The following is a 19,225-nucleotide window of genomic DNA, read 5'->3' as shown; positions in this document are numbered from 1 at the left end:
ATTTTGATATTTTATTTCTCTACTAAAAATATTCAAGCGATAAACTCATTTTTATCTGCCATGCAATAGCAAAATGCACACATTACGCTTGTAACCCCCAAAGGAAGGCTGATTTAGCTATTCATATGACATAACTCTGACACGCCAACTCATATTAGCAAATGCACAGGCATGTCCAAAACAATAAGCGTATGCAAAGCGCCCTTGCAATTGTAATTCCACACAGCAGCCGTTATATTCGATGCCGATGCATAACTAGCTGCTCGACAATTCACCGAGTTCGTAGACATAAGCATCCTTTCAGTTTCGCACCATGCACGAAAACCGCAACAGGAGACAAAACCAGACCTACCTATAATCACACCATTTCAATACATGAGCAAAAACAGTTCAGTCTTAGGGATAAACACTGTGAGAGCGATTTAGCGCGCGACGGCGACGAGCGACAAAACGGGCCGTCGCTTGAACAGATGGCTCGGTTCTGGAAATCTAGAAATCATCGCTCGTCGCCCGAAAGTGCTATGAGCGACTAGCCAATAGCACGAAGCCGGAACTAGATGTACATCGCTCAAATACTACCGATTGTAGCGCGGAACGAGCAAATGATTCAATTTTTATACGTGCAAGGATAAGAACCAACGGCAAGACCTCCGGAAATATTTTATGCTACTTTTTACAGTAAAATACATCAACGTAAATTACTAAAGCACGCGTCACGCGTGATTGCAGCCCTCATGCCGGCAACACCGGGGAGGCGTCGCTAAATATCGTCGCTCGCACGGAGTACGACTTGTAGGCGACGAGCGAACGCGACAGCCACACTGTAAACAAAAGTTAGCCGACATTGGGGTTTTTGCGGCTCATGAGCTTTGAAGACTACCTTGCACCAGAAAATTACTCTGGCATGAGGCAGTAAAATGCGTTACATTACATCGTTTTACTACCATCTCTGAGAAACGTAGTAAAAGGATGTCATGAGCCGGCTTTACGACGTACAGAGTTTTAGATCACGTGACCAAAAACCATCTATTGAGAGTTTAAAACCACGTGATCTGGAACCAACCTGAAGATCACGTGATTAAATACTACCACTTTACTCCCCAAGGTTGCAAGCTCCGCCCAATCCATTAAGCCTACGCTGGGCGACAGGCACGGCCGCGGCAGGAATGGCAAAGATCGATGCCGTGGCGGTGCATCCACCAGCGGAACGGCAGAACGTTGGAAACTTGGAACGTATGTATACTACATACGTCGCGTAAGAGGTGTCTCAAGTGGACGCGGCTTCCTGCCGGCGCGCCGCCCGTTGCACGACCGACGAGCCGATCGACTGAATTGCGTCAGTGCGAACTCATCGAAAAATAATGTTCCGATTCCGCTCTGCACGGCGAACCGGCGTGGCCATGCTCGCATTCAGCGACAAAAATCGCCTCAAGAATCGTTCCTGGACCGATCCTCTCTACGGCAGGTAAATATCTTGCCGTTCGCGAGGGATACCGCCATCGGCCGGCAGCCTACAAACGGCGAGTTGTCGCGTCTGCTGCTCCGGCCGGAAGCAAGCGTGTCGGTCAAAGTTCATTGCCAAGCACAAGCCCACTTTTTCATGCTTCTACGAGCGAGAAAACGACTGTCTCTTGTCCACTTTGAAGCTGTGAACGGAATCGTCACGACCCATAGCACAAAATAAACAAAACGTTGGTTAGACGTGACAGTCAATGGAAAGCCTCACGCACTAGAAATAGATGCGATCATGTCGAGCGGGCTCACCAATTCAAGGTGAGGGCACATAATCTCGTAAACACGACAGCTAGCGCTGTAGGAAGCGTGTATACGAGCGGTGATCATGAATTTGCGCCCAGTAGGCGTCAAAGAAGCCCGTAGGCCATCCACCATTGCAAGCAGACGGTGCTGCACGGACGGCGCGCTGATGGGCTCGTGTTCGCCAACTAAAGCGGGAGACACACGGTCCGATTCGGTGTCCGATCCGGCATCCGACGCGCCTGAACGGCAGCCGGAATCGAGGTGTTTTGCCGTGCCGAAGCGCCGGATCGGACGTCCGGCGTGCGACAAACCGGGCAAATTTACCGGGCAAATTTACCGGGCAAATTTTCATCGTCCGATGTGTCCGACAACCGCACACTCCGCACCGTCGTTTGGCCGCAGCTGATGTGACGTTCTCTGACGTTCCCTCCACGGAGGCGGCGCTGGCAGGCCGGTTTCTCGCCGTCTTTTTTTTCCCTTGCCTGCTGCAGTTTGTTGCCGACACGAAATAGTTACCAGTTCAATAAAGTTACCTCGAACATGTGCTTATGATGCAAAACAGCGCCTAGTACACTAGCACTAAGCTACCGTCGAAATGGGAGCCGCGACGGGAGGGCCTTTCCGCGGACAAACAGCACACACCGATCTCTATGCACCGACCGTCCGAGCGAGGCTGCTCGCTTCGCTTGCACGTTTGCCCTTCGCAACGACTGCGTCGAGTAAACCAATTGTATTTGATTACGGGCTACCTAAGTGCACAGCGTTAATTGTTTTGGCAAAAATAAGCCCTCTTCATCGAGCTCGGGCTGAATCAAGTGCCGTAGGCCGCAGCGTCCGCCTAGCTATGCCTGCCGGCCGTATCGCTGGCTGTTACCGGAGCCGTCAGTGGACAACGCGCCGTCGTTAAGTGTTCTGTCACTTGCAGGGGCATAATGTTATTGACAGTGTTCACGTAAAGCGAAGCAGTGTTGTGCAGAGTTTTTATATTGCGTTTCTCGACGTGAATCTAAACTCAAGCTGGGGAGGGGTGAGGGGGGCTGGATCTGGGCGGAGCTTACGCGCCGCTCGACCGTTCGGATACACGCACGTTGGATCGGACGCCGAATCGTACCGTGTGTCCCCTGCTTAAAGCTCGCTCATGGTTCGGCGTTAGTCCCTGTATATTCTTTATAAATAAGGAAGCCTACCTAGGCACTGTAAACCCAACAATTGGGGCCTAAATGCCTGCCCTCCTCCCAGCTACAGTTTCGTTTGAGCGACAAAGTCTGATTTCGAAGGCCGTGCTTTTGCAAACTGCACGTGACTGAAGCGGTTGCGAATCTTGAAGGCGACATCCGCTTCGTTTTTTTTTATACATATACACTACATTTTCTTAAACTTCGTATAAAAAAGTGCATATTTATAGAAATTTAACACTTTCGGACTCAAGAAATTTGTTAAAGTGTCCCTACCGATTGTTGTTAGGAAAAACACGTAATTTTCTCATTTACGACACATTTTTCTAAAAACCGCAGAGTGGCGCCACTGCAGTATTTGTTTGGTCGACATACCACGTTGGTTGTCGTAAATGCACATTACAGTAAGGCGGTATTTGAGATATTTTAGAAGTGCCTAGACAAAATGTGCTCCTTGTCATGTGCAGTAACCATCGCAAACCCTCCGGACTCGTGTAACGCCGTTAGTTCGCCGTGTGTTTCGTGCGATCTATCAGTGTCGACAGTGAGTGTCTTACTACAGCGCCCGTCCAGCTGCTTTTGTTCTGCCGAGCTGCCTGCTCGCGCTCTCGTGAAAAGTCTGGTACTGGAGCTTCGAATCGTAGTGTATGGAAGGCTGTTGAAGGTTGTGCTTTTGTGGAGCTGGAGTTCATCGGAAGTTCTACAGTGCTTGCGCCAGAATGACGTCGGTGCCTCGGTACCTTAGAGACGAAGGAGCGTTGGCCAAGTCTTTTTGAAAGGTAAGCAAGTTTGGCCCTTGCGCGCATTCTTGCACTTATGATTTACGTAATGAACGTTGTGTAACTAGCTAGAGCAAAGCGCTTTCTGATCGTAGGTTGGCCGTCTTGCTGTGCACATTTAGCAAGCAATTTCACGAAGGCTTCCTCTGATGTTACAGCGTACTTGCATTCTGCTGTAAAATATATGCTACCCGCCTTGATTGCTATGCCTGAATGGGCACACAATTATGAAAACACTGAAAGTTGCTGTTCGTTCGGTAGTTTTCTGGCAAGAAGTTATTCGTTATATATGCATTCCCGCAAGTACAGTACATGTGTAATGTATCCGTCGATGTATCATGGGCTTCGCGCGTTGGCACACGATTCCTATGTTTGACGGTTAAGCGGATAGAAGCTTGTATGAAGATTTTTGTATGTATACAGTTTGGTTTGGAGGACCACGTCGCGAGAACCTGTGTATTGTTTATGTTCTTGAGTGTCTTCGCGTATTTGTCTTCTATGTTGCAAACCCGACATAGGCCGATATTACAGTAACGAAGTTTATTTTTAATCCAGACATTTCAGACACCGGCCTTTAAGAAAGACATAGACCAACCAATTCTTACGAACGGGATGCCAGCTCTTGCAATCGTAGGTTATACGGTAGTGCGTAATAAAGTAAGGACTGCGATTTTGTAGCGATACTTACCCCTCGATTCTATACCACTCTTGTCGCCTACCGCAAACGGCCGGCTGTTCCAGTACGTAGCACGGGCCGGGGCGGCGGTCAGACCACTAACGAATAACGAAAAGGAATAGCATCGCTACAAAATCGCGATCTGGCTTTCAGAATGCTTTTCATGTGCTCAATATTTTTGTTTAATTCAATGCGGCACGTTTTACTGCATATATGAGTTTTGTTTTTGATTGTCCTGGTAGCCTGTTGTTGCTGCTTTCGTTCCTTCCTGAAACTTCACTTGTTACAAAATATCAGTGTAACTTCCTTAGATATAACAAAGAGACATTTGTGCAACCAGGCGCAAATTCATGCAGCTGGCTGTGTGAGGCTCTCTTTGCAATTCCACATGACACTGGTAAATCACAAATTCCCAGGTTCACAGCACAATAAATTAAACATTTCTTACTTTTGAAGGCTATGCGGATTCTGGAGGCATCCCTGCATCGAGCAGGAACCTGCTGCACTGCTGGAAGCTGGACAGCACGACAATAAAGCACGTGATCTGTGCGCTTTCTCAAAGGTGCGTGCAAAACTGGTGCTGCCTTTCGAGTTGTAGGATACATTTGTGTTATATGCAATCATTTTACTGTATTGCCATTTTCAGGATTTCTAGTGGCTGATCACGAATTTTATGTTTTGGTGGAGTGCCCTCAGTTTAATGAATTTACCTAAAGTAGCCTCCTCTGAGTTAAATATAATTGGGTGCTTGAGTAATTATGCCTTATATACTCCATATAGACTATATTAATCTAGCCAAAATGCCTTTTTAAGAACCATGAATTGACGTTTCGTGCCTTGAATAATGTGCTCTAGAGTGTCTAGAAAAATGCGTTGCACCGCCTAAAGACATGGTTTACGGAAAAGTGCCTTAAGCAATGCTTTCGCACAAAAGTTGTATCATCAAGAGTTTCAGAGAAGCCTGTGTGGTCGGTATGAAACATGACAAAGACAGACATAGACCAACCAAATACAACATTAAAAGCAATACATTTTGGCTTCCATATGGAAGCCTTGTTCACAATAAGGCTAAAAAAAGTGGAAGTGCATATTTAATTAAGTTTTAGCATTAGATGGGCGTGGGCTCCTTGGTTTCAGATAAACGTGTGTCCTGTTGATTGCATCTCCAGGGAATCCGGGTACAGGCATGGCTTCCAATTTCTTTCCTGGCCGATTATGCTAGACACTATCCAGTCACTATTGTGTTTAGTCATTGCTGCATGCTCTGCCAAAGCATTTGATGCCACTCTTTTCTCATCCACATCGTTCTGATGTTGGTGTAGCCATTGCTTAAAGTTGCCCATTGCTCTAATGTAGATAGTATTCATATACACATGTTATGTTTCAAAGGTCAGAATTCATGTCAGTAAAATTTTTGATACGGTTTGTTACTGAGATGGCTACCTCGTTGGTTTAACATGGCTTGTCACTGGGATTGCTCTCTTGTTTGTTTAGCTTCTTGTCGGGTTCTTATGGATTTGATTTTGTGCACAATGAGATGTTACACACACACCTTGCATATACATGAAAAAAAGGTTTACAACAGAGATAACATATATGCATGGGCATATATATGTGTCAATAAAATACTCGAGCCTCATTTCTGCCTACAGAAAAAGAAGTTATTTCTCCTCGAGGGCATGACCGCTTGCAATAATGAACCTCCAAGAAAAGCTTTTCTCTAATCCGTATTTTTGATATGTAAATGCTTATGTGGCATGTACAAACTGCTCGCATCAATTTCTCATTGGGATGAGTGGTCTAAATTTTAAATTTGAGTAATAATTGCAATAAATAACTCATTTCACCTGTCTTCTAATGACTAAAATTCTATGCTTCTACCTTGCCAAACCTTTTATGAAATTAGTTTGATGAGGCCCAATATACAGGGCTTTCTAAATTGAAGGTATCAGTACCTATCAGTACCGGGGTTTGATTGTGAACAACACAAACAAACCCCGGCCCTCAGTCCCCAGCAGCTGCGAAGCAACTGACCACGGCGGCGGTCAGACCTGCGACGCTGCAGAGGGTGCTAAGAATCACTGGCTCCGGACAGGCCGCCATTGGAATATGAACCTGGCAACGTTTAACGCTAGAACGTTATCTAGTGAGGCGAGTCTAGCAGTGCTATTGGAGGTATTAGAGGGCAGTAAATGGGATATAATAGGGCTCAGTGAAGTTAGGAGGCCAAAAGAAGCATATACAGTGCTAAAAAGCGGGCACGTCCTGTGCTACCGGGGCTTGGAAGAGAGAAGGGAACTAGGCGTCGGATTCCTGATTAATAAGAATATAGCTGGTAACATACAGGAATTCTATAGCATTAACGAGAGGGTGGCAGGTCTTGTTGTGAAACTTAATAAGAGGTACAAAATGAAGATTGTACAGGTCTACGCCCCTACATCCGGTCATGATGACCAGGAAGTCGAAAGCTTCTATGAAGACGTGGAATCGGCGATGGGTAGAGTGAAAACTAAATACACTATACTAATGGGTGACTTTAAAGGGAAGCTGAAGAGTCTGTCGAATTCAATAAGACGCTCATATACGGATGCGGGAACCTTATAAACCATGTAGGTCAAATTTGGTTTTTTTTTTTCAAATAGGAGCGAGTAATCGTCGGTTGAAATTGCGCTGTAGCTCCGCCCCCCGTCGAATGCCGCGCGCTGCTGCTGACGCTGACGATGCGAGCGGAGACCGGAAACCGCGGTGTTGTGACGTCAACTTTAGTGTTTTGCTCCTTCGCAGCCTGCGCGACCGTGCCTGACCGTGCTTGTTTCTGCGTGCGTGCCGTCTTAATCTGCTTCGATCGACCCTGCATTTCTTTGTTGGTGCGTCTGTGTGTATGTAGAGTGGTGGTCAACGTGCGCAGCATCAACTGATGTGGTGGGCCGATCATGCCGTCTTTCTGTGCAGCCTACAGTTGCACGAACACCAGCGGCCGCGACGATGTTGTCTTCCATTGCTTCCCACTAGACAAGAATCTTTTAAGGAAGTGGGAGGCTGCTGTAAAGCGAAAGAATTTCAAGCCCTCAAGAACAACACTGCTGTGCTCCAACCACTTCCGTGACGACGATTATCACCAGAATTTCCACTAGCAGGCTTTCTAAACGCAGCGCGAAAAGATCGGAGCAACGAAAACAAAGACGGCACAAGTGCGGACTGACTGACGATAACTGGTGTTGGAAGGCCTTATGAATACACGAACTCGCCCAAACCTGGATTTTGATTTACTGCGAGCTCCTTCATGTTAGCACGCTGAACGGAAGGTTCATGTTTATTTCCCGCCCTCGACGCAGGTTTCGTTGCAAAGCGCCGCGAATTTTCTATTTGCACGTGGTTGTAAAACAGCCTGCACGCAGCTACCATAACGCAGTGCAAATGTAGAGTTTGCATGTGCTGGAAAGCCGGCGCACGCCAGGACGCTACGCGCCCCCCGTCTCTCGCGCACAGCGAGAAACCGACCGTCTCACGTAGCCGACGGAATTCGCCGCCTTTACGACTTAGGTTACGAGTAGTGTGCGGATGGCGCACAGATGAAGGTCACTACACGTACTGCATGAACCGGGAAGCTTTTCACGCGTTTGAACCGTCTTTGTAGGTTGCCGACGGCCTTGGACAGCGCACAAATGCCGACGATCGCATCCCCGCTTACGTTCCACGAGGAGGCATGCAGGAACACAACACTGTAGTTGTTTGACCAGAAACGAGCTCACTAGATCGGCGAAAGATCGGCGAGATCACTAGATCGCTTTGCAAGAAACATACTCACCAAAGAGCATTTCCAACACGAGGAGATCCCAAGACTTCGCTTTCGTTCTCGTCGAAAGCACTGCTCGCACCAGCATCGTTTGCTTCTTCGAGAGGCCGGCTCTTTGCAATCGGCTCGTACATGTAGGGAGCAACGCCGAACTCTTCAGAAAAACGCAGTCTCTCTAAATTTTCTATTACCTCATAATTTTCCATTACGGCACCAAACTACCTGGCACCGCGCTTCATGTGCAGCGGCAGCGGTCGGTCGCTAAAGTTGACGTCACGGGTCGCCCGACCAATCACAGGTGGAAACGAGACGCGCGAGCTGGGCGTGTCCGCTGCTGCACTTTTCGTCGAAATAAAATATATTTGCGCTTTCTTTCCCTCAATTTGGATACGATATTCGAATTCGGAGGGTTGAAAACCATTATGTACACATGTTCGATCATTTTTTCTGGAAAACCTTTCAGCTTCCCTTTAATGCCAAGGTAGGCAAAAAGCAGGCTGGAGACAAGGCAGTGGGGGAATATGGCATAGGCACTAGGAATATCAGGGGGGAGTTATTGGTAGAGTTTGCGGAACAGAATAATATGAGGATAATGAATACCTTCTTCCGCAAACGGGATAGCCGAAAGTGGACGTGGAGGGGCCCGAACGGCGAGACTAGAACTGAAATAGACTTCATACTCTGCGCTAACCCTGGCATCATAAAAGATGTGGACGTGCTCGGCAAGGTGCGCTGCAGTGACCACAGGATGGTAAGAACTCGAATTAGCCTAGATCTGAGAAGGGAACGGAAGAAACTGGTACATAAGCCGATCAATGAGTTAGCGGTAAGAGGGAAAATAGAGCAATTCCAGATCAAGCTACAGAACAGGTATTCGGCTTTAACTCGGGAAGAGGACCTTAGTGTGGAAGCAATGAACGACAATCTTGTGGACATCATTAAGGAGTGTGCAATGGAAGTCGGTGGTAACTCCGTTAGGCAGGATACCAGTAAACTATCGCAGGAGACGAAAGATCTGATCAAGAAACGCCAATGTATGAAAGCCTCTAACCCTACAGCTAGAATAGAACTGGCAGAACTTTCGAAGTTAATCAACAAGCGTAAGACAGCTGACATAAGGAAGTATAATATAGATAGAACATGCTCTCAGGAACGGAGGAAGCCTAAAAACAGTGAAGAAGAAACTAGGAATTGGCAAGAATCAGATGTATGCGTTAAGAGACAAAGCCGGCAATGTCATTACTAATATGGATGAGATAGTACAAGTGGCTGAGGAGTTCTATAGAGATTTGTACAGTACCAGTGCCACCCACGACGATAATGGAAGAGAAAATAGTCTAGAGGAATTCGAAATCCCACAGGTAACGCCAGAAGAAGTAAAGAAAGCCTTGGGAGATATGCAAAGGGGGAAGGCAGCTGGGGAGGATCAGGTAACAGCAGATTTGTTGAAGGATGGTGGGCAGATTGTTCTAGAGAAACTGGCCACCCCGTATACGCAATGCCTCATAACGTCGAACGTACCGGAATCTTGGAAAAATGCTAACATAATCCTAATCCATAAGAAAGGGGACGCCAAAGACTTGAAAAATTATAGACCAATCAGCTTACTGTCCGTTGCCTACAAACTATTTACTAAGGTAATCGCAAATAGAATCAGGAACACCTTAGACTTCTGTCAAGCAAAGGACCAGGCAGGATTCCGTAAAGGCTACTCAACAATAGATCATATTCACACTATCAATCAGGTGATAGAGAAATGTGCGGAATATAACCAACCCTTATATATAGCTTTCATTGATTACGAGAAAGCATTTGATTCTGTCGAAACCTCAGCAGTCATGGAAGCATTACGGAATCAGGGTGTAGACGAGCCATATGTAAAAATACTGGAAAATATCTATAGCGGCTCCACAGCCACCATAGTCCTCCATAAAGAAAGCAACAAAATCCCAATAAAGAAAGGCGTCAGGCAGGGAGATACGATCTCTCCAATGCTATTCACAGCGTGTTTACAGGAGGTATTCAGAGACCTGGATTGGGAAGAAATGGGGATAAAAGTTAATGGAGAATGCCTTAGTAACTTGCGATTCGCTGATGATATTGCCTTGTTTAGTAACTCAGGGGACCAACTGCAATGCATGCTCACTGACCTGGAGAGGCAAAGCAGAAGAGTGGGTCTAAAAATTAATCTGCAGAAAACTAAAGTAATGTTTAACAGTCTCGGAAGAGAACAGCAGTTTACAATAGGCAGCGAGGCACTGGAAGTCGTAAGGGAATACATCTACTTAGGGCAGGTAGTGACTGCGGATCCGGATCATGAGACAGAAATAATCAGAAGAATAAGAGTGGGCTGGGGTGCGTTTGGCAGGCATTCTCAGATCATGAACAGCAGGTTGCCATTATCCCTCAAGAGAAAAGTGTATAATAGCTGTGTCTTACCAGTACTCACCTACGGGGCAGAAACCTGGAGGCTTACGAAAAGGGTTCTACTCAAATTGAGGACGACGCAACGAGCTATGGAAAGAAGAATGGTAGGTGTAACGTTAAGGGATAAGAAAAGAGCAGATTGGGTGAGGGAACAAACGCGAGTTAATGACATCTTAGTTGAAATCAAGAAAAAGAAATGGGCATGGGCAGGACATGTAATGAGGAGGGAAGATAACCGATGGTCATTAAGGGTTACGGACTGGATTCCAAGGGAAGCGTAGCAGGGGACGGCAGAAAGTTAGGTGGGCGGATGAGATTAAGAAGTTTGCAGGGACGGCATGGCCACAATTAGTACATGACCGGGGTTGTTGGAGAAATATGGGAGAGGCCTTTGCCCTGCAGTGGGCGTAACCAGGCTGATGATGATGATGAGTACCTATTAAAGACTGTGCTAACTAAGAAAATGCTGCTTGTGTATGTGGTTTATTCATTTCTCAGACAGAAGCTTTACACCCAAGTGCAGTCAGTAAATCGAAAACAATTGCGTCTTGTTCAATAGTTCTCGAGCACTTGTGCGTCACTATAGTCGGATACAAATTTAGAAAAAAGGGGAGGCCCCGCGCAGATGAATGAAGCGCGACGTCCGATTGCCTCCACGACTAAAATAATCCCGCTCAAAAAATCGTGCTTAGGAAACGCGCAATTCTCAGTATAAATAAAGACTTTGATGACTGGTTTAGTAGAGCTCTCATGTGCTACAGCACATGCCAGATCGCAACAGAAAAATAACCCCGTGCCTTCCACAACGCTGCCCGTCGTCTGCTCTTTAGCTTCATTGCAAGTGGCAAAAGTAGAAAGAGCAACTCTGCATGGCATTTGTGCTTGTTTACATGTACACGGCACATTTACTACTCCTGTTCCGAGCTTCAAATGAATCAGTTGCTACTGAACAAGTACTTATATAAAACAATGCATTTATCGCAACCATTACAAACCCAAGATGCTCAGTGTCAGCGAAAGCACCGTGTTAAAGCTGAGGAGGGAGGTCAAAGCTTCGCATATTTTGGATGGCAAACTATCGACGCCCTCACTGAAACGCCCACAAAATGTGGAGAAAAGAAGAAGCAGCACGAAGTAGGACACGTGTGCGCTGAGGTCGTGTGCACGATTTCTTTCACCACAACGAGATGCCGACGATCGAGAAGATCACTAACGAGTTCTCGAAGCGTATATTGTGTTATGTTTGTGCCCTGGGATTTGCCTGACGGAAGGCCAGTGCTATGGTTTGTCGACTGTCGAGGCAGCATTCATCCCCGCATGGTGCCTGCCTGCTTCAGACACGACTACGTGCACGGCTCGAGTTTCCTCGCGGCTGCACGGCGTCTAGGATGGAAGCAGCCACCGGATCACGGACTGCTATTCGGCCCCTCCCTGTCCCGGCAGCAATGCAACCCCCCCCCCTCCTTTCTCCGGCGGCGCCCACACCACAAACGACTCCCGCTGTGTTTGGGACAGTTTCCAAAGGAGGGCTGTGTTTCGACCCGGTGCCTTGCAGTTGGTTCCCTTTGTCCTATGCGGGCCACAAAACTTGCCCGGCGCACCATTCTGACCAACTGCCAAATCGTCCTGACGCCGCAGCGCGGTTCAAGGAAGCGCCGGCCACCAAGAGCGGCGTTAGGACCCCGGAGGCTGCCCAGGCCCTCTCTCTCGACCTTGTTTCGTCCTTGGGGACTGTCTGGGGGATCTTTGGACTGAGGGGTGTTATTTAAGCAGCTTGCAGCTGCTCTGTTGGTCTCTGTCCTGATAACAACGACAACATGTAAACATTGTATAAAGAATTATTCGCAGAGAAAACTCTCCTCGTCTCTGACTCTGCATGAAGCGAGGTCCAGACCTCCTGCCAGCCACACATACCTCGGCAAACGCAACAATGGATCTCCCATCACTGAAGCGGTGTACTGTGTGTCAAGCACAGCAGCCAAGCATTCTTCCGTGACCTATCAAATAAATAAGCGGTTCATTTGATGACATATTCCTTCTAATGGAAGCCCAATTCTGAAATCAACGACCTGCACAGATCATGCTCAATATAAGTGTTGGCATGGAAACGTGCTGAAATGCCGGAAAATCTGAATGCAAATGCAGTTATTAACTCTGAATAATTATGTGGGGCCCGAAATGCTCATTCGGGCAGCCACTGTCCAGCTTCACACGAAAAAGCAGTAGTCAACCTGAATGAAATTGACAGCCACTCTTAGCAGCCTGCACGCGAAAGCACATTGTGCTTTGCGTGCAGTTGTGCTGCCCCTACTGTTTTTTCCAGCCCGTTGAGATGAATAATGCCAATGTCAGAAGGCCCAAAATACTCTAGTGGGCAGCCACCTATGAGCATGACGGGCCCTGTGATGAAATAACAATCAGGGCATGCTTCAAAGGCACCTTTAGCAGTCTGCACGTCAAAGCCTAGTCAAGCCGTCACCACTGTTGGTGAAACGGCAGCAACCAATGCGACAGTGACAGCCACTGTTGGCAGCTTGCATGCAAACACACATTCATGTGGTGGCATTGTTTATTTTGGTTACCTGGCCTAGGCAAGTAATGCGAATAAGAGAACAATTATCAAACATCATTAGCTTAGTTATGCCCAATATACTCAGTTGGGTAGCTATTAATAGCAGTAGTCAAGGGCACGCTTGAAAGGCACCATTAGCAGTCTGCACGTCAAATCACAGTCATACCGCAGCCATTGTTGTATTTATTTATCTGACCGGGCAAGTAACACCAATGTAAGCACAATTATTCACCCTGAATAGCTCTGCTAGCATTGTGCTAAAAAATGCTGAGTGAAGTTGAATTTGTTTTATTGAGGCAATTATTTAATTTACAAGCCATCGGCATGTCGATCAACGGCCAGGTTCAGACAATGTCATTTGTGAAGTAATAAATCGTGAAAGTTGCAAAAGCTCTCAGTGCACTGCTTTGCTGGGCTCCATTCACTGAAGAATGTCTTTGCAACGGCGAAAGCGTCAGACAGAAATCACACCCCACTGCACATTGTTATTCGTGCTGAAAATTTTCGCCATCATATGTGATAGGCAGCGAAACCGTTTGTTTACTAAGACAGAATGCATGAAAAATGCAACAGCATAGCAAGGTGTTTCACAATATGCAGCCTTTCATGTGCACTTCTGGCTAGCTGCCACATGCACTGACGCATAAACGTGAGCAGAGGTAAGAGGCAAAGTTGCTGTGCAACCCACATGACGCTTTTAAGAAAATGTATCTCTAAACCTTTCTGTTTTGATAGGCGATCAAAATATGTTTTGAGCGAGTTGGTTAATCACATTGCAGCAACAATACAAGAAACAAGGACAGAAAACGCAGTGAGTAGGCAGATTGAGAAGACGAGGTAGACCAGTGAGAAAGGTCTTAATGAGATGGAAGAGGCCAGTCCTGCAGTTTACAGGAGTTAGTGCTTTGAATGAGATTGGCTAATGAAAATGTGTAAGGACTTTACTGAACGAAAACTATCAAAAACAAATGCTAATATAAAATAAAAGGACAAATATGAGTAAGTGCAAACACGCATGGAAGCAGGAACGCTGGCAACACAACTTATTCGTGACTGTGCCACAGCACGCATTCTACAGCTTGCGTGCGCGGTGAGCACTGGTGGAAAGAAATCAATCGACGGTGCTATACACAACGCTCGAACACCGCCATTAGACGCTCGGCTATCTCATTGTTGACAATGATCACTCACGCTAAGTTGACGGCGACAAATCTTTGCATTGGAGGCTTCTATGTCAAATATTTTCTGTTGAGACGCTCGTAGGTTTGTTTCACGCGCGCACACTTTTCTAATTTCTCCTCAGAATGGTTTTGCTCCATCACTTTACCCCGTCCGACGAAAAATGCAGCGACACGGTACACGAACTCACCCGCCGCTGACAGCAGGCACCAGACTTTGGCAAACTTTTCTTGTCTTAACTTCACTCAGGAGCGAAATAAAAAAAGACATGAAACAAACAGGCAGGATGTGTGTTTGCAGCAATCACCGAGGCATCCTATTTTCAGGCAAAGCGTAGCGCAGCATCAGCGATGCTCGCTGCAATGTTTCTTCGCCGGATCACGGCTTAGAATAAACGCACGCGGCACAGATGCCGCATTGTAAGCTCGCAGTAATATTTCCGGCATGATAGACAATGACAAACAGATTGGGAATTCACTGTGACGAGGCATTGACACGCACAGCTGACGCGACTTGGCCCAGTTCGAAGCCTGGGCGGCCATCTTCGACGGCGGGCCACCGGCCGTCCGGCGCATGACGTCATTCCAGAGTGCGCACCCATTAGTGTATGCTCGTGTGCATCCGCCTCGGAGGAGTAAAGGCCCCTGTTTTCTAAAGTTGTATCCGACTATAATCGAGCACAGCTTGAGCCTTGGCCTAATACTAAATCAGGCTTGAAGCTTTCAATGTGTGCTAACCGCTAGAACAGCACCAGATTTCATTCTGTGCCAAGGGGTGGAACGCATTTGCTTAGAGCTAGGCAGATGAACGTCTTTCTTTTGTATTGAAGTTCCCAATACTTTCTAGTCTTAGGTGAAAGTACACAGCTCAGCACAACGCATGTATGGTATACGTAAGGGTACATTGTTCTTTAAACCGTATCAACAAGAAGCAGCTACTTCCATTTTTGCAAACCTTACCTTATTTCCTAACCTTTCCTTGATCAAAAGTGTAGAAAATTAATCTGTGCTTGTTCTGTTGTTTCACAGGTAGACATCGGCGACGGTGTATATGTTGAAAAGGGCCTGCTGAAGAGGCTGCGCCTGGATGCTAACAACTCGGGCTTTCAGTTTGCGGGGGGCCTCCTTAAGGCTCCTTTTACAAAAGAAGAGGTTGAAGGGAGGCGCTACACATGGATGCGCAGCGATTGTTTGTGACAGCGTCACTGCTGGCAGGCCTGGCCTGCCTTTTCGCTTTGTTCTGGGTCTTCCACGTTATCTACTCGAAAAAGGCCCACAGGATTTTGACATTTATTGAGCACTGCTTTCTGGATTTTCGCTACACAAAGCCGCAGGTGAAAGCATTGGATTTAGTCAATTTTTACAAGAACTATTGCTAGGCAAAAAAATTTTCAGATGCATATCCTCAAGAAAGTTTCTGTCAAAATTATTTTGCCTAACAAAAGCACTCGTGGGTTCTGTGGCTGACAGGTTGCCCAAGCCATGTAGCACAGTGCTTGCTTTAAAGGGACACGAAAAAGAAAATTTATTTGAGCTTTATTAGATCATTCTTCTACAACACCGAAAAAACAACTCCCACCATGAGAATTGGCTTGATAAGCCAGATAACTTGCAAAAACGAAAACTGGTGTCGCCACCACCACCTTATAGTTCCTGCACCAGCTCGCTGTGATATGGAATTTGACGGTGTCTGTTCGGGTCTAGCTAATGTTCTACTGGCCAATATTGATGAATTCTGTTGTAAAGGTGTCAAAGAATATACTTAGTTGAAGTATGACTCCACATTGATGTGCGGGCACTGCATAAAACATGAAAAATTAAAGTTAAATCTTCATTTTCTCATCTAATAATCCGCTTATTGCCACAATGTTCATGAATACAGTTCTGAAAGATTGTTTTATCAGTATAATGATTTACTGTTTCACTTTAGTATTTCTGTTATGGACCTTCAGCAACAAAATGTGTGTTAGTATTCCACAGGTATTCTCAGCGGGGGCAAAAGCACCAGCAGCATGCTCAATGATTCTGTACCAACTGATAACTTGAAGGATATCCTGTGCCACTAGGGTTAGGCCAACGTGGCTCTGTGTTAATCACCACAAGTGTATTATGCAAAACTTAATGGCCCAGAAATTGGTAATTCAGGAGGGAGTTGAATTAGCTATTTTTTTTTCTTTATCATGGACTTCTCACATTACACTTTGTCACAATGCATTCACTTTAAAGTAACTGTGGAGAATAAGGTGGTTTGGTATTGAGACATGCCTTCTGTGTGTAAACAGTGTTAGATGAGCAATACAAAGATACACCATAGATGCTGACTGGCAACATGAAGGGGTTTGAGGGCAGCTACAAATATACATCCTTGTAGTCGTACCTATAGCACCATGTTCAATTTGTCACACAAGCATATGGCATCCATCACAACTGCATGCCTAGAAACGGACAAGGGCAACACACTCAATTCCCTTTTAGTCTATCTAAGAAGCACTACAATTTTTAGGCAACGAAATTGAAATCTGGCTTGTACCCATAAGTACTGCAATACAGTTGTGCAACATGTTCCTCTTGTGTGGAAAAAGGGCTGCATATGTTTTCTTTGAGCACAAGGGGGAGTGGTATCAGTTAGAGCCCCTCCATCCACGTGCCACTGCCGCTTTCTTAAGTAGCGACAACCTTTGTTGTGCGCCGCCTTTTCCCCTCACACCAAATCCAGTCCCAGCATTTCCAGTTTAAAAGTTTCCGGTTCCGGCGTTACCGCTTCCTGAAGTTGTGCTGCGGGAATTTCCGCTTTGACTGCCGATGGTGAGACGCCCACGCGTGCTTAGCAGAGCTGTGGGAGTCACCATGAGAAGAATGCAAAGGCGACAAGCTGTTGTATTCCGCTGAAGTAGTAATTCGTGGTCGCTGTTTTCTAAATGCACGAAAAACGGCAGTGGTCTCCAAGCACCCAGGCACTGCATTCCACTGTACGTTGTCTCTCGTGGCACAACCCGTCGCAGGTTGACGCGAAACAGCGAACACAATCAGATCGCTGATTGCAATAGGCGGTGGTTTTTGGATGGAATCGCATTCACAGTTTAAACCGCAGCTGGTGCAATTAAAGCCTCTCCATCGACGCGAAAGTAAACAACGTTAAAGGGACCCTGAAACGATTTTGGCGATTTTCTACAAACGTACTGAGTCGTTAGAGTAGGTCCTTCTGATCATTAATTGATGCATCTAAGTGCTCTGCGTAAAGCGTGTAATTTATTATAAGGTTTTAAAAATACACATCGCTGCCGATCGCAGCGCACTGCTCGGCGGAATTTTAAGCCGCCCCTACCCATATGATGCAAATAACCCATATTACGTCACATGGGCGAGCTATCTGATTGGCTGACCAGGGCGCGTGGTCGATAATTTTTCCAACTTTATGGTGAACAAATGATGCTCGTAATAGTTGGAATGTTAGTTACTTTGTTTTTGTAAAAAGAAAATAACTTAAAGAGAATACACAAGAATAGTTTTTTAGTACACTTCAGCACTTCCGGCACACAGCAAGTGTCGTCTGCTTGTGTTACAACGTACTCCATTTTGACGAGAACTCCGCGGTCAGAGTCGGTCTCAATCTTTTTGCGAGCACTATGATTCGACTTTGTTGCCTTGTGGACTGCAAACCTAGCGACCTGCAAACCGCGAGTCCAGTATTAGGGCAAACGCAAGCGCAACGGGACAGGGTCTGGCCGCTTGACTGTGCCGGGATGAGCCACGAGAGAAGGGCAAATGTGAACGGTCTGCACGGTGCAGCCACCTGGTGGCACAGAGTTCAACCATACACAGTAGCAGCAACGAAGTGTATTCTTTGCTGCTGGTGTGTATTTTTCGCAGGAGTGTAATCATCAACACGTTGATTTATAAAAGTTTAAAATGCTTTACACTTGGTTAGAGCAATATTAGCGCTTTGTTTGACTGGTTAAGCGCTGCGCCAGCAAGTGTCTGGACCGTGCAGACCGATCAGGCTGCTCACGTACGTCTACGCTAAAGTTCCTTCATCAGCTTGCGTTTATGCCTCCAGTCATTTGCCGAAATGACCAGCTTGCCTGTTTTTAGCGGAGTACCGGACACGTTCGGCGCTAAGACAGAATGCTCGCAACGCACGCTGCTTCGATAGCTCTTGGTCGACGGCCAAGCGGCTAGCGGAGAGGTCTCGCGCGGGAGGGGGCGTGCTCCTAAACAACCGGAAGTGAGCGATGTGACGTCGCATCGTGACGCTGAACCAGTGAAGGCGGAGCTTAGCGCCGCTCGCTCGGCGAGCGAGTTGAGGAGGAAAATCATAGCTAGGGAGGAGGGTAACTTCTAATCGCTTGCAGCTCCATTAATACGTAACGCTTCACTTAAATTGTGGTGCGAATGTTCTACTTAAGCTGTACCCTACGCGCCTACAAAATTTGTCCCAACCGTTTCAGGGGCCCTTTAAGAAAAACATAGCGTTACTTCCACTCGGAACAGGAAGCTGCAGCTACGGAAATTCCGCTTGACACCGGAAGCTAAGGAGGTGAGTGGCAGAGGAGCGTGGAGGAAGAGGGTAGGTTGGCGGTACTCAACCTGGTCGGCGGAAACGTGTATGGAGGGGCTTTAGTATCAGTTAATGGCTGTTTTCAGATATATGTTTTGTCGTGTGTATTGGCAATCACCATTTTCCTTATCTGAGTGAGGTCATTTTTTAGAAAGTTTGAAAGTTTATAGAACATGTTGCTCATGGTTGTTGCAGTTTTCTTCCTAACTATCCATTCATTGCACTGTGCACCCATGTCTTGGGCAACTAGCTGTTTGAAGGTCAGTATGCTATCGATGGGTCTAATGGTAATCTCTAGTGCCCTCT

The 19,225-nt window shown here is 46.6% G+C and overlaps 1 long non-coding RNA gene across 1 annotated transcript; it reads left to right on the top strand.

Moving 5' to 3' along the window:
* Positions 1-3,606: 3,606 nt before the first annotated feature.
* On the top strand, positions 3,607-19,022 carry LOC135913386 (uncharacterized). Its single transcript, XR_010567988.2, has 3 exons — positions 3,607-3,712; positions 4,845-4,950; positions 15,391-19,022. It is a non-coding gene; the product is annotated as an uncharacterized lncRNA (long non-coding RNA).
* The last annotated feature ends 203 nt before the right edge of the window (positions 19,023-19,225 follow it).

The sequence above is a fragment of the Dermacentor albipictus genome, chromosome 1 (assembly GCF_038994185.2).
Source record: "Dermacentor albipictus isolate Rhodes 1998 colony chromosome 1, USDA_Dalb.pri_finalv2, whole genome shotgun sequence".
NCBI classification, from domain to species: Eukaryota; Metazoa; Arthropoda; class Arachnida; order Ixodida; family Ixodidae; genus Dermacentor; species Dermacentor albipictus.
Note: the sequence above shows the minus strand (reverse complement) of the source record. Positions and strands in the feature narration are given on the sequence as shown.